This window comes from Hemicordylus capensis, chromosome 6 (genome assembly GCF_027244095.1).
Source record: "Hemicordylus capensis ecotype Gifberg chromosome 6, rHemCap1.1.pri, whole genome shotgun sequence".
In the NCBI taxonomy this organism is placed as follows: Eukaryota; Metazoa; Chordata; class Lepidosauria; order Squamata; family Cordylidae; genus Hemicordylus; species Hemicordylus capensis.
Window position 1 is genome coordinate 67,364,774 of NC_069662.1, and position 14,020 is coordinate 67,378,793.

The 14,020-nt window shown below is 46.8% G+C and overlaps 1 protein-coding gene across 12 annotated transcripts in view; it reads left to right on the forward strand.

Annotated features, from left to right (window-relative positions):
* FHOD3 (formin homology 2 domain containing 3) overlaps nucleotides 1-14,020 on the forward strand; it is a 663,149-nt gene that overhangs the window by 171,660 nt on the left and 477,469 nt on the right. The gene's annotated exons all lie outside the window — the stretch shown is intronic.

The window sequence follows — 14,020 nt, forward strand, 5'->3', positions numbered from 1 at the left end:
GCTGAAGGAGAACACTGAATCATTTTCTGCACAAATGTAACTAGAAAATTTAAGAAAAGAAAATGATACAATTGCCTTGTGTTCCCTTTGCTCTTCTCCATGCTTTCCTAAACTTGGTTATTTATTACAACAGAGTGAGAAAGGGAAGAAGTCTCAGAGAATACCAATTTAAATTTGGCAGAAACAATTTCAGGAGAGCTCAGTCTATTTGCAACCTGTGGAGTTGTTGCTGAAAGCCATTATTTATGCCTCTGAGAGAAAGTGACCTATCTACAAGAAAGGTCAAACTGCCATAGCAGTCTACTAAAATAAATACACAAATAAATCCAGCATCTATAATTATACAACCACACAAGACCCAGAGTTATAACTCTTTTCCTTTCTAAAGGGAAAATTGTTTCTTTCTATCCCATTGATAGTGAGCCCTAAAGTACTATTCTCCAATAGTCTGTGAAATAGCCAAGATATAAGACAACTGGGGGGAAATGTGCGCAAAGAACTATAAAGTCCAGTCATCTAAAAATCTTCTGTTTAAGATGAGAGTTAAGATGTTTTCAAGATGTGCCATTTTCCCAATCACTTCCTTGAGATGCGCCTGATGGATTTCTTCCTGATGCATCTCTACAAGGCACAGTTATATAATAATTGTTCAACCAGAAATCTAGCATGTTCCCAGTCCAGCCACAATATCTTCTTTCAGATATGCCTGATAGATTTCTGTTTCATGTATCTGTACAAGGCACAGTTCTTCCCCCAAATTCTATGCACTGTGGGAAATATTCAGGTAGAAATTCAAGACATACAGCAGTTCTTCAACGTGGTCTCTGTGCTTTACATGACCGGGCTTTGCGCCTGCACAGAGACATCGTCAGCATTATTCCAAGTTAATTTCCTTCCAAATGGGTGGTAACTTCTCCCCGTTCCAGTGGTGTCATTAAATGCCAGTAGTTTCTATGCTTATTTTCTACATTGCTGGCCTCCTTCAGTCTTTTCTCGTCTGCTGATAGATTGACATCGATTGTGAGTTGCTCTGAGCTTTTTTTAAAAGTTTGTTTTCCCTTTCCTTCCTCTAGTTTTCTCTTTGTTTGTATTATTGTTTCATTTTCCCACTCTTTGCATTAGCAGTTTGATTTATTTCACGTTCCCCCCTCTTCCCCAACCTCCCCTCACAGGGGTCGGCATTTTATCACCTCCATGGCCACTTATGACCAGCAAGACAGCTTTCAAATGCTGTTCCCATTGCAGGGCCAAGCTCCCATCCACAGACAAGCACAGCCTTTGTCTTTTTTTGCCTCAGAGAGGCCCATAAAGTTGAGACCTCCATATACTGCACCAATTTCACCAAACAGGCCAGAAAGAACCGGGTCTCCCATCTGTGATCTTAGCTCTGGGAGTGAGCCCTTCAGTCATCCCAAGTGGCTTCCACCTCCCAAACCATGCAGGCCACTACCGCTCCAGCCACACTTCCCTTGGGCTCACAGCCCCTTGTCTTGGCCACCGTCAATTCTCCCAGAGTTGGTACTTCCTCACAGTCCTCAGAGCCTGTGGCTCCCACAGTGCCCAACCTGGCACCCTCCGCTAGTTCAGCTGCCCAATCTGTAGCCCATCATCAGGCTTGAACACTTTGGCCACATCCACAAAGCAGAAAAAGGAGGAGGAGGTGACTTAATCACCACCTCAGAGGCCTCTACCTTCCACTAGCCCCAAATGAAGGGCAAACTATCTCATTGCCATGAAGCACCCCTCGAGCAGCACTTGGCACCAGCCACTAATCACCTTGAACCCAATCAGCAGGACCAAAAATCTGAGGAGCCGCTTGATACTGAAGAGTCGCTTGATACCAAGGATCAGTTTCTTGACCAAGAGGACAATTTCGAACCTAATAGCCAGTTGGATCAAATGCCTGCCCCAGGGTATGAAGAACTGCTTCCAGTCAAGAAGCTCCCTGGGATGCGGTGGTGGCGGCGGGGAGGGCGGCCTCCCTGCCACAGACGCCAGGCACACGTGGTGGACAGATCCCCCTCGAACCACTCCGCACGCTCCCTGTCCGTGGGGAGGAACGGGCAGGGAGGGCAGGGATGGGTGCTGCCTGCCCAGAGTGCCCATGGACACCGTAGAACCCCTTCCAGTAAAGCACAAGGATTTAGAAGCTGAATTTGAAATGCATTTCCCTAATAGCCCATGTCCAAGCTCTTCACGGGCCTATACTAGCCACTGGCTGCAGGACAACTCCCACCATATTGACCTCTATTATGCTAACTGGGACAAACGCCCAGCTCACAGGTCCTACAACACCATGCCTTCATACCCTAGGGACCTCAACCCTTATGACACCTCCCAGTGGTGTTATGCTCATGCCAAACAACCTTACCGGCCTTCTCAATCCCACCTGGACCAGTGGGACTATTATGGACCCTATAGAGATCGCTCTTACTCTCCTCAACACACCTCAGCTCCTCCTCAAATACCTAAACAGACTATGCCACCATCTACAGCTGATCCTCAACAGCCTCAACTCCAACTGAAGCCTAAGCCTAAAGCTACGGCCACAAAAACACCTTCATCTTCGAATCCCCCAACTCGGGATCTCTCTCAAGCTTATTCTGATCACCCAACTAATACAACCACTAATTTAAATCTGACCCAATCAGAAGCACTAGACACAACCCCCTCAGAGTGCTGAGGACAACTCAGAACAGGATACCAATGAGGACAGTGGCACCCAGTCATCCATATCAGATGCCACATCCTTGGCCTCTTCCCTCATCGACCTCATAACCGACTCAAAGCCAGGTTCACCTTCAGAGGACTATAAGATCTATGTAGAATATATATCCCTCATGGCCACTTCCCTAGGCACAACCTTTGAACCAGGAAAGTAAGGCAGAACCAGACCCGTTATTTGGCCTCATAGAAGCCAGATTGATTATATGGTTTCCACAGTTATACAAGAGGAACTGAATTACATGTATGATTTTTGTACCTTACCCTCTATCAAAGTGCACAACATTGTAGTCATGATGCAGTAAGTATGGACTATATTTTCACTTGTGCAGAAAATTAAAGGCACCTATTTCTCTCCCTATTTGGAGAAAAGATGGACGAAACTTTGCAAAAATTTCAGCACCTTTGCAACACAGCTCGTTCTATGAGCTACCAACCATCCATGACTAGGCAGCAGAAGCCAGCCAGATGGAGTCGTGCTCCATCCCACAGACCCTCCACCCAATACCACCAGGGTGATTGCTCCTTTTGCATACCAGAATTTCAGCACTATGGGAAACAACCTTTGTACACTATGCAGAGTACATCACCCAACAAGACCAGCAACTTACTGCCTTCCCCCCCCAAACACTGACTCTCCAGTCCAGCGCCCATGGGATACCCATCTGCACCTTTCAGTATGTGAGACCATCACATCAGACTCATGGGTCCTCACAGTCATAAGAATTGGGTACACATTGGAATTTTCATCTATACCCCTGTTAAATCAACCAGTAATTATCAAAGCCACCCCTGCCTTAGTAGTGGAAGTGGCTTCACTTCTCGACAAACAGGCCGTAGAACTGGTTTTCAACCCCTCCTCAGGGGGGTTCCACTCCCAATACTTCACCGTCCCAAATACAACGGAGGCCTCCGTCCCATTCTAGATCTATGACTGCTGCATCACCTACAAACACTTCTGGATGCAACTGTTGATCACAACTATCCTCGCCCCCTGCAGAGAGAAACCTGGTTCATCTCGCTAGACCTCAAGGACGTGTATTATCACATCACCATCTACCCCCAACACCGTTGTTTTCTGCGCTTCAAAATTGGGGAGACAGGGCCAATTCAGGGCCCTCCCCTGTGGCCTGGCATTGGCCCCGAGGGTCTATATCAAATACATGGCACCAGTGATGGCCTTCTTACAAGGACAAGGCATCCAGATCTTCCCATTTCTGAATGACTGGCTTTTGGTGGCCGATATGCCCCAGGCCATCCTTCATGCCCTCGCTACCACGACCACCTCTTGAAAGATCTAGGTCTCCAAATCAGTTACCACAAATCCAAACTGGTACCCACCAAGTGCATATAATTCTTAGGTTTCCTGCTCAATTCCACTCAAGCCATGCTTTATCTGCCAAACCACAGAATTAAAACGCTGTTGTCTCTAGCAACCCAGGTACTCTGTCACCATCACCACAGAGCCTGGATCATTCAACAGCTTCTCGGCTATATGGCTTCTATGACACATGTTCTCCGTACACTCATCTTTGATCCAGGGTCCTTCAAAGTTGATTCCTGCACAACTTCCACCCCCACACAGACCCTCAATCTCAATGGCTCACAGTACCTTCCATCGTCCACCAGTCGCTCCTTTGGTGGACAGATGCCTCCAACCTCTGCACAGCCACAACATGTCCTCAGCACAGATGCCTCAGAAACCGGCTGGGGGGCCCACATCCAGAATCTCTGGAATACACCACATAAATTATCTAGAACTTTTGGCAATTTTCAGAGCGCTCAGGGGTTTCTTACCGCTCTTGCATCATTCTGTAGTGATTGTACAGACCGACAACACTACAATGAAAATCTACCTAAACAGGCAAGGTGGCACAGGCTCCCTCAGTCTACTCTTCCTATTTCTCGACCTATGGTCCTGGTGCATAGACCACGACATCACTCCTATAGCGATACACATCCAAGGAACAGCCAGCATCCATGCTGACGCTCTCAGTAGAGTGGGCGTTGACTCCCATGATTGGCAACTGGACCCAGAGGTTGCCCAATCCTTCTTTCTATGCAGGTTCCACCCAGAGGTGGACCACTTTGCATCCCACCTGAATGCCCAGTGCCCACTCTACTTCTCCAGAGCAGGCCATGGCCCTCGCTCCCTAGGTGAGGCCTTCACCATGTCCTGGGGGAATCGGATAGCATATCTATTTTCCCCTATTCCTCTCCTACCTCACATGTTACACAAGATTCAACATGATCAGGTGGAATGCATCCTGATCCAGGAGGCCCTGGTTCCCCCACTTTCTGTGCCTCTCCACAGGTAACCACCTCCTCCTGCCACTGATTCCTCACCTCCTCACCCAACTAGCAGGTCAGCTCCTACACAGGCTCCACCTCACTGCATGGTGGATATCACCCTCTTCCCACAATTGTTGCAATGAGTCCTCTTCACTGCCAAGAAACCTGCACCAATAAAGTCATACTGACATAGGTGGAAGCACTTCCTTACCTTCCTTGAGTTCAAGAATATTGACCCCAAGGAGGTTTCTGCTGAACATGTTTGTACTTACTTCCTCTCACTGAAAGAAGCTGGTCTCAAGATCTCTTCTTTAAGGGTCCATCTGGCGGTAATAGTAGCTCACTCTCCACCCCACTTCCACATCTTTCTTCAAAGACCCTGTAATCAAGACACTGTGTGTCAAGAAGAGTGGGGGAGGGGCTCCTCAAGTTCATTCAGGCCAGAGTCTCAGGAGTTGATAATGTGAGTTCTTCTGACCCTGACTCTTTTTCTACTTTTAATAAAGTTGTGGCAAGTTTTAATGTTAATTTTAATGACTCTCTTTTCTTGCTTTCTAGAAAGTAGTACATTTAAAAAACTGCACAGAGATGACATAGCCTCTGAGCATAGGTGGAGTACATTTCTTCCCTTTAAGCCACAGGCTTCCCCTTAATGGCTGACATGAGGAAAATTACTCAAAATAGTCCCATTGAAATTAAAAGGACAAGTTAAGCATTGCTTAACTTGTCCTTTTAATTTCAATAGAATTACTTTGTGTCATTTCCCTCATGTCAGCCCCTATTAGGGATGTGCACGAACTGGTTCAGAGGCCCTTTTGTGGGCCTCCAAACCAGTTCAAACCCTGGCCATCTTGAAGTTTCAACAGCAGGGGGGTGGCTTTAAGAGCGAGGGAGGATGCACTTAGCCCCCCTGTCGCGTTTCCCCCACTGGCGTGCGATTCCCTAAAAGCCCATTGGGGCGGCAGCATACTCCCTGCCAACTCATTCTGATGTTTCCAGGATGTAACTGGAAGTACTAGCTGCGGCTGCGCATGTCTTGCTCGTGCACGTCGGATGTATGCATGTGATGTGTGCAGTAGCAGCTAGTACTTCTGGTTACATCTGGTAAATATCAGAACGGGGCGGCAGGGAGGTACCCTGCTGCCCTGATGGGCTTTTAGGGAATCACATGTCAGTGGTGGAAACATGATGGGGGGGGGGTGTAAGTGCATCCTTCCCTGCCCTTAAAGCCACCCCCCTGCCGTCGAACACCCCCCACTGGTTCTGTGCAGATCCCTAGCCCCTATCTTTTTCTTGCTATATTATCTACGAAATAGGAGAGGAGGGGTTAGGCATTCTTGTTCTAAATATACCAACAGATCCTATGCCCTGTGGAATGCTGCAGTTAATGGCAGACTCTATGGGCACAGTCTATATGCTGGGTGGGGCAGTGGTAGTGCTGGTGGGCTTATATTATAGAATTTTTACATTGTTCCCACCCACATTTTTAAAAGAATCTTCCTAATATTCTCCTCCTAACTTTCAGGGATTCTTCAATTATTCCCTCTTTATTTTGAGGAAAATCCCATAGAATTCAATGGAACATACTCCTCTGCAAGTGATGAATGACAGGCTCAGTCATCAAAATGCCACTTAAAAAGGGATTTGCCAGGTGTGTACTTCAGCCCAGCATCCTCTTTCCGAAAGTGCTCAGCCAGAAGCTTCCAGGAAACTCCAAACAAGTGCAGCAATGAAGCATGTCATTCCCACCCACTGCAAAGAAACTAGTGTTCTGGGGAAGACTGCCCTTGAATATGTATGCTCTAAATCAAAGCCAAGCTGCCTATGAGTATGGAGGTTTCATTTCCTCATTATGTGCAAGTGAAGCCAGATCTGATGCAGAATCTCCATTTCATGGGCAGTTTACATCAGTTTGTTGACAGTGGAAGTTACTGCACTTCTTTGGAGCTTTCTAGCCTTGGTCTCAATTAGGGATGTGCAAGATGGCTCGAGGTCAGGTCGGCTTGCATTTGAGCCAGACTGGGCCTAGTTATTCTGGAGGTTGAGCTGACCCCCTCTCCCCGGGCTGGGGCCAGTTCAGGGTGGTTTTGTTTGTTTGTTTGTTTTAAAGGGTGGACTTACTGCCATTGCGGGGCCTCGGGGGTGCTGCTGTGGCCGTGGGAGTGGTGGTCTATGGTGGTTTTTCCCCATGCCAGCCTTCCCTAGTCTCAAATGGGCCATTTCAGACCATTTTTTGCCCACTTCAGGCCTCTCTGCACTGGTGGCAAGCATGTTCCGCCGCATATGCACACTGGCCATTTGTGCGCATCTGTGTACATACAAATGGCCAGTGCACATGCACGGCAGCCTCAAAAGTGGCCACCACCAGTGCAGAGAAGCCTGAAATGGCCCATTTGAGACTGGGGGAAGACTGGCAGGAGGAGGGGGAACACCAGGGACACCCTGCAGCCATGGCAGCACCCCCAGGCCCTGTAATGGTGGTAAGTCTGCCATTCATTCAAAAAAATTGCCCCACCACCGAGCCGGGCCTGAACTGGTTTGGACTCAAGCCAGACTGGGCCCAGCTCTAATATGCACAAAACCAGAATGGACCCTGTTCGGTTTGAGTCCAATTTGACTTGAACCGGCTTTTCCAGTCTTGTGCACACCCCTAGTCTCAATTCTATATGTTTTCTCTGAAGTAAGCCTCAGAGAAATCAATGAGTTTTTATGCAACAAGTTCTTCTATGCTTTTTTGAGTCAGGGGTGGGGGAAGCATGTCCACAGAGGCAAGGGCCTCTGCTGGTCCTGATTCTATGTGTGTTTACTTAGAAGCAAGGCCAAGTTAAATGAATGGAACTACTTCTCAGTAATTTATTCCAAGCTTTGATGAGAGGCTTTCCTTCCTCTTTGGTCAGGGTGGGAAAAAAGGGAAAGAAAGAGTTCATAAAAGGAAAGGGAGGGGAGGGAATGGCCCTTACCCAAGGGCCTGAGTCCTCATATTATCTTCTTATCAGGCAGCTGTGTTCAGAACCAGGAAGCCACTCTCTAGAACCTGCCAGAACCCAACTCTGACTTCAGAACCTACAGTGGGCAAAATGAACATTAAATGTCTTTAGCTTTTTTTTAAACTGTTGCTATGAGGACTTCGAAAACGGATTACTAGAAAAATACTAGATGGATGTTTTTCAAGCATCCATCTGCTTGATGGATCCAGATGGATGGAATGGGATGGGGAGCACACATTCCTAGACTCAGGGAGGTCATACAGAGCATATCTCTAACCAAGGTTCTGCCTTATGTCTGAATCAGCCCTATGAGAAAAAAGGTAAGTACAAACAAATAATCAATGTGACTTTTACTTCAGTAGCTCCACATATTCAGTGTTCTGCATATTCCTTTTACAGTTCAACAAGAATTTTTATTGTTTACTGTCATGTAGAGGGAACCAAAACAACTCATCTTTTTCTAGTGTTTTGCGGCCTTCACTGCTTCCATCAAGTGCATGTCTCTATTTTTGCCCTGGCTGCTTCCACCAATCGACTCTCTCCGACTCAGCCCAGGGATGTGGGGACAATGGAGCAAGAGGGGACATCAGTCCCTGGACTGCCAGGGTCTTGGTAGGGCACCAAGGCACCCCCTTGCCCCTCCCACACCCAGCCGGTGAATATTCACAACTGGGAGTGTGAAATGCACCCCTCTCCTCCCCAGTGGTGTTTCATTGAAACACTGGCTGGGGCTTCATTCCCTGCCTCGCATCTAGCTTCTAGTGAGGCAGGGGTGGGGAGATCTGCAAACTCAGCTAGTCATGGTTTCAATGAAATGTTGACTGGGGAGGATTGTGAGAGGGTTCAAATGAACTCTCTCCTGGGCCATGGCCATTCCCTCTGTGTCAACATCAGATGCAGGGGGCGTGGTCAGTACCAGGGAATGGGACACTCAGACCCCATCAGCAGTTTGTTGCATCACTGGCAGGAAGACCCTCCTGATTCTTTGTCTCTGGCTCAATACTGCTTTCTTCTTATAAAAAAGCCTTATAAGAAAGCCTTATAAAGTTTAATTTGTAGTTGTAGTTCTTTTATTGCAGCCATAGGCCAAACAAAAACAAAGGTGACAATAACACAGCCGTTCAGAATTACAATAAGTGGAATAAATATAACAATACATACAGGTAAGACTAAAACTACCATAAGATCAAACTTAAAAAAGACCGTGGTGGGATATCTGTCTCATTGCCCCATAAACAAATTTGCCTACCACTTTGGTGACTTCATCGTTGGTATCAGCCAAAAAATAATGAAGATAAAAAGGATCAGACCTACCAGGGAATTGCTGTAGTAATGAATGTAGTAATTCACTCCTAGAATCATGATAAAGGGAACGGTATAAAAGAATATGAGTGACTGTTTCCAAACTACCCTCCCCACATAGACACAACCCCAAAACAGGGGGTTCTTTAGAGAACCTCCTTTGAAGCAAGGCTGAAGGTAATACATTCAGCCTAGCCCTAGCAAAGGTTGACCTAAATTTAACAAAATGAAGGGTGGTTAAATAACTAGCAGCCTGTTTTCCAGCTGGAGGGGAAATACCAAGGTTCAAAGGGGAACAATATTTGTTTCCAAGGTCAAGTAGGTGTTGGTACTCAATATCCTTTAGGCGCTGAATGACAATACCCTTCACCTTTACAAAACCCAAGGAGAAAATGTGAGAGGGAGAAAGCCCCATGCCCAACAATTTGTTGGTGACAACAGACAACCATGGATTAGGGAAAGTGTCACTCCTAGTGATGTGCTCGGACCGGTCTGGAGGCCATTCTGAAGGCCTCCGGACCAGTCCAGACATGAGGGAGGTCCGGTGGTCCGGCACTGGGGTGGGGGGCTCTTTAAGGTTGGGGGGAGGGTGTATTTACCCCTCCCACCGTGTTTCCCCCACCGGCGCATTAGTTTTGGAAAGCTTTTGGGGCGGCAGATACCTCCCTGCTGCCCCTTTCCCCAGTTGTCGGCAAAAGGCTTCAAAAAGGCTTTTGCGCGTGCGCACGTCATGTCTCCGTGTCACGTGCGCACATGACGGTATGGTAAAAAGGCGCTATTCAGAGGGTTAAGGCCTACTATTTCAATCAGATTGGCTAAAGGCCTTCCACTATATCAGGAGATAGCTTTGTTGATAAAATCATCTTGAAGGGCATTAAATCAAGCAAGAGAACTGTGAGGTTTGTGGGAAATTTCTGAGAGGGGCAATCTGTAGTTTTGGACATGGAGTCTAAAGCAGTTGTTATTTTTTAATGATCATTGTTATTTTTTTCAAGAAAAAGAAAAGAAAAAACGAAGTACTGATTTAAAGATTACACAAATTACCTGCTTCTTGTTATATCATTCACTGCTGAGAGGGCCTCTTCTGCAGGAAGCAGAGCCCATGGGAATGAGAATTCACACAGGGATATTGGGAGCATATGGAGACATCTGGGAAGTGTACTTCCTCCCAGTGGCTACAGAAGAGTGATGTATGAACTTCCAAGGAAATGCAAGGAGGTGACAATGGGTTGTGGAAGAGAATTCAAGCTAGGGTGAATGCTTATGAGGAAGCAAGGTAACAGAGTTACAAGTTATGTGAGGCAGTGGGGTCAGGGTGGCAAATGGACTTGTGACGATCATTGTATGGCAGCAATGAGGTGGCAAATGTTCTTACCAGGGAATGCAAGGTAGAGGTGAGATGACTGGGGGCTTGAGGTGGCATATAAGATGGTGGCAGACAGTGTTCCCTCTAACAGGGATTTCCAGATGTTGTTGACTACAACTCCCATAATCCTCAAGCAAAAGCCATTGCAGCTGGCGATTCTGGGAGTTGTAGTCAAGAACATCTGGGAATCCCTGTTAGAGGGAACACTGGTGGCAGATAGTGTTCTCTCTATTTTTTTTCATCTGTGTGCAGAAGGAATTTTGTTTTGACCGGCAGAATCAAGGCAGTGTGTGCACACATGCATTTAGAGTGAGGCCTTCCAGAGTCTGAGTGGGATCTAAAATTAAATGAGTGGACATCAAAAATCTTGTGAGCGTGTGCACGTGTGCACGCCTTAGAGGGAACGCTGGTGGCAGACTGCCTTTGAACACAGAGGTTTTGCATCAGAGGTATACTGCCTAAGAATGGGAAGACTCCACTTAACCAACATGAGTAAGTTCTTCTTCATAGTGTCTAATCAGATTTTCCTTTTTGGAAAATCAGTAATCCAACCTGGAAATTCAGCAACCCAAAAACGTTCTGTTTAGGATGAGAGTTAAGATGCTACAGATTTTCACTTTTGCTCTAAAAAGAATGGAAATTGTAAGTTAAGGTGCCCATCTTACCTTCCACACCATATAAGCTGTAAAGACTTTGTACAGTCTGGTATATGACGATGGCTTTAAAAATGAGGCTCCATGCACCCACACTTTGCCTTGGTCTTTCAGTTGGACATTGGGCTATCTGCAGACATTAAACAGGTGCAGCTTCCCTAATAACTTCCTAGAGATGCCCCTAATGGATTTCTGCCTGATGCATCTCTGATAAAGGCGAAGTGTGCATGAGGGAGCCTCATCATATACCAGAATGTTGAATGTCTTTACAGCTTATATGCCGTGGAAGTTAAGATGGGCACCTTAATTTGCAATTTCCACTCTTTTTAGAGCACAAGTAAAAATGTAAAGCCTCATAACTCTCATGTTTACCCGAAGGTTTTTGGATTAATGATCCCAGCATAGTGTCCATCCCAGTGGCTGTTGCTTATGTCTCCCTTATGTAGTTTCCTTTTTACACTGTGAGCCCTTTGGATTAGAGAACCATTTCTTTAGTCTGGAGAAAAGAAGATTAAGGGGAGATATTATAACATTCTTCAAATATATGAAGGGCTGTTGCACAGAAAAAGGAGCTAACTTTTCTCTGTTGGTCCTGAGGGCAGAACCAGAAGCAATGGAAGAAGATTCAGGATAGACATTAGGAAGACTTACTCAACTGTAAGAGCTGTTTGGCAGTAGAAGTTTGTCTTGTGCAGTGGTTGACTTTCCTTTATTGGGGGTTTTCAAACAGAGGCTGGGCCATTTAGACACCAGTCATATGTCAGGGATGCTGTAACAATTTCCTGCACTGGACTGGACTAGATGGTTCCTTCCAGCGCTGTTGGTGGTTTCACATGTAATGTGGCAAGTAAGGTTGCCTTGAACCATAGGTTCCCTTTAAGTATCCGCTCTTAAAGCAATCCACTACTTCCACATCAGCCATGTCATCCGAAGCTGGCAATATCGGCTTATCCTGCAGCACTTCCCTCTGGTAACCTGTCTGTAACCTAGATTTGAAGTTGGTTACAAATATCAGGTTCTTGGAGGGAAATACTGCAGCTTAATTCAATGTTTTCAAATTCAGATGACATGACTGGCATAACAGTAGTGGCAGGGCAGGCCATAGCGTTGTTGATGCCCTGCCTGAAGTCCTACCCCACAAGACAGCAGGTTGGCACCATTGCAAAAGAAGCAATCACGCATGCAGGATTGGTCCAAGCCAGTTTGCTGCTTGAGGCAAAGTTCGATTTAATGACCTCCCCCAATTCCACCTGAATTAATCAACTGCAAACCTTTTCCTGGTCTCCATCACTAAAATGCTTCCCCATCCAACAATATTCCTACAAGTTCAGCCCGACTTTCTACATGCTGCGGGGAAGCTTCTGTTTCTGTTTGTATTAGCAGGAATATTAAAAAATGGAAGCCTACCGCTGCCTAAAAAAGTGAAACCTAAGTAAGACTTACTGAACCCAATGCTGATGTGCTGTTTGATTTCTGCAACTAGATAGCTTTTTATTACTGCTCACGAATCCACAACTTCACCAATTAGAAGCTGTGCATTCACCAGTGCACAACTTCTAAGGCTTAGGGCTTTGTTTTTTTCCTTTTCATTCTTTTTTTAAAAAAACACATACATTACAGGAAAGTAAAATCCATCTAGGGCTTCCACTTCATTAATAAAAAGCACATGCACGTGCATACCCATACCCACACACCCCACAGAGTCCTAGATTCACTCCCTAGCATCTTCTGGTAGGGCAGGAAAAGGACCCCTGCCTGAAACTCTGGAGAGTTACCAGTATAAAATCTGGTAACCACTGGCAGAGCGGGAACGCTGGTGACCTGTGTGTGGCCACCGCGGCTACCCCTGCCCCCGCGTCTGACGTCAGATGCTGGGGCTAGCCATGCCCCCACATCTGACATCAGATGTGGGGGCATGGTCTGGCTGAACTGAGCTTTGAGGCTCCGTTTGGGACCAGTCCGGGAGAGTTGCCGTTCAACTGCTGAAGTGGCTGCGTGGCCCCTTCAGCAGTTAAACGAGGAACCCAAGCCTGATGTCTTAACGGATGTGCCACATGATCAGTAATGATGTTGTGCAATGTCAAATATTCTGATGGCTAGGGATGCTGGCAGCTATAGCCCAACATCTGAGGACCCAAAGTTGGGAGCTTCAGCTCTAAAAGGAGGACTCCGTTTTCACTTTTTGATGTTATGGCAACCAAGGCCACGCCCCCTTGCACATGACAAAGTCACATGACAAGGGGGCGTGAACTGGGCTGCCGAGAGCCCAAACGAGCTCTTGGCGCGAAATTTTAGGCAGGGTCAGCTGCCTAATAGGACGTTTTCCCCTTTCTCTCCCTCCAGAGAGGGAGAGGAAGAGAAAAACGTTCTATTGGGCAGTTGGAGCTGCCTGAAATACTTGGCAGAAAGTTTGCCTGGGCTCTCAGCAGCCCGGGCATGGGAGGAGGGAGTTCGCTCTGGGCTCCTATGGAGCCCAAGCCATGCCCCGTGCGCATGATATCATGCGCACGGGCATATTGGAAGGGGCCGCTGCTCGGCTGGTTCCACGCCTGTTGGGATTGTTTGCAATTTACACTTGTTCTAATGACTCAGTCTCATCCCACCTACGAGCTGTAGTCTTGTTCCAGGCTGCAATACTCAGTTTGTTTCCTCTCATAGAATCCAGATGTAGTTCCTGACATTACTGCATCTGGACA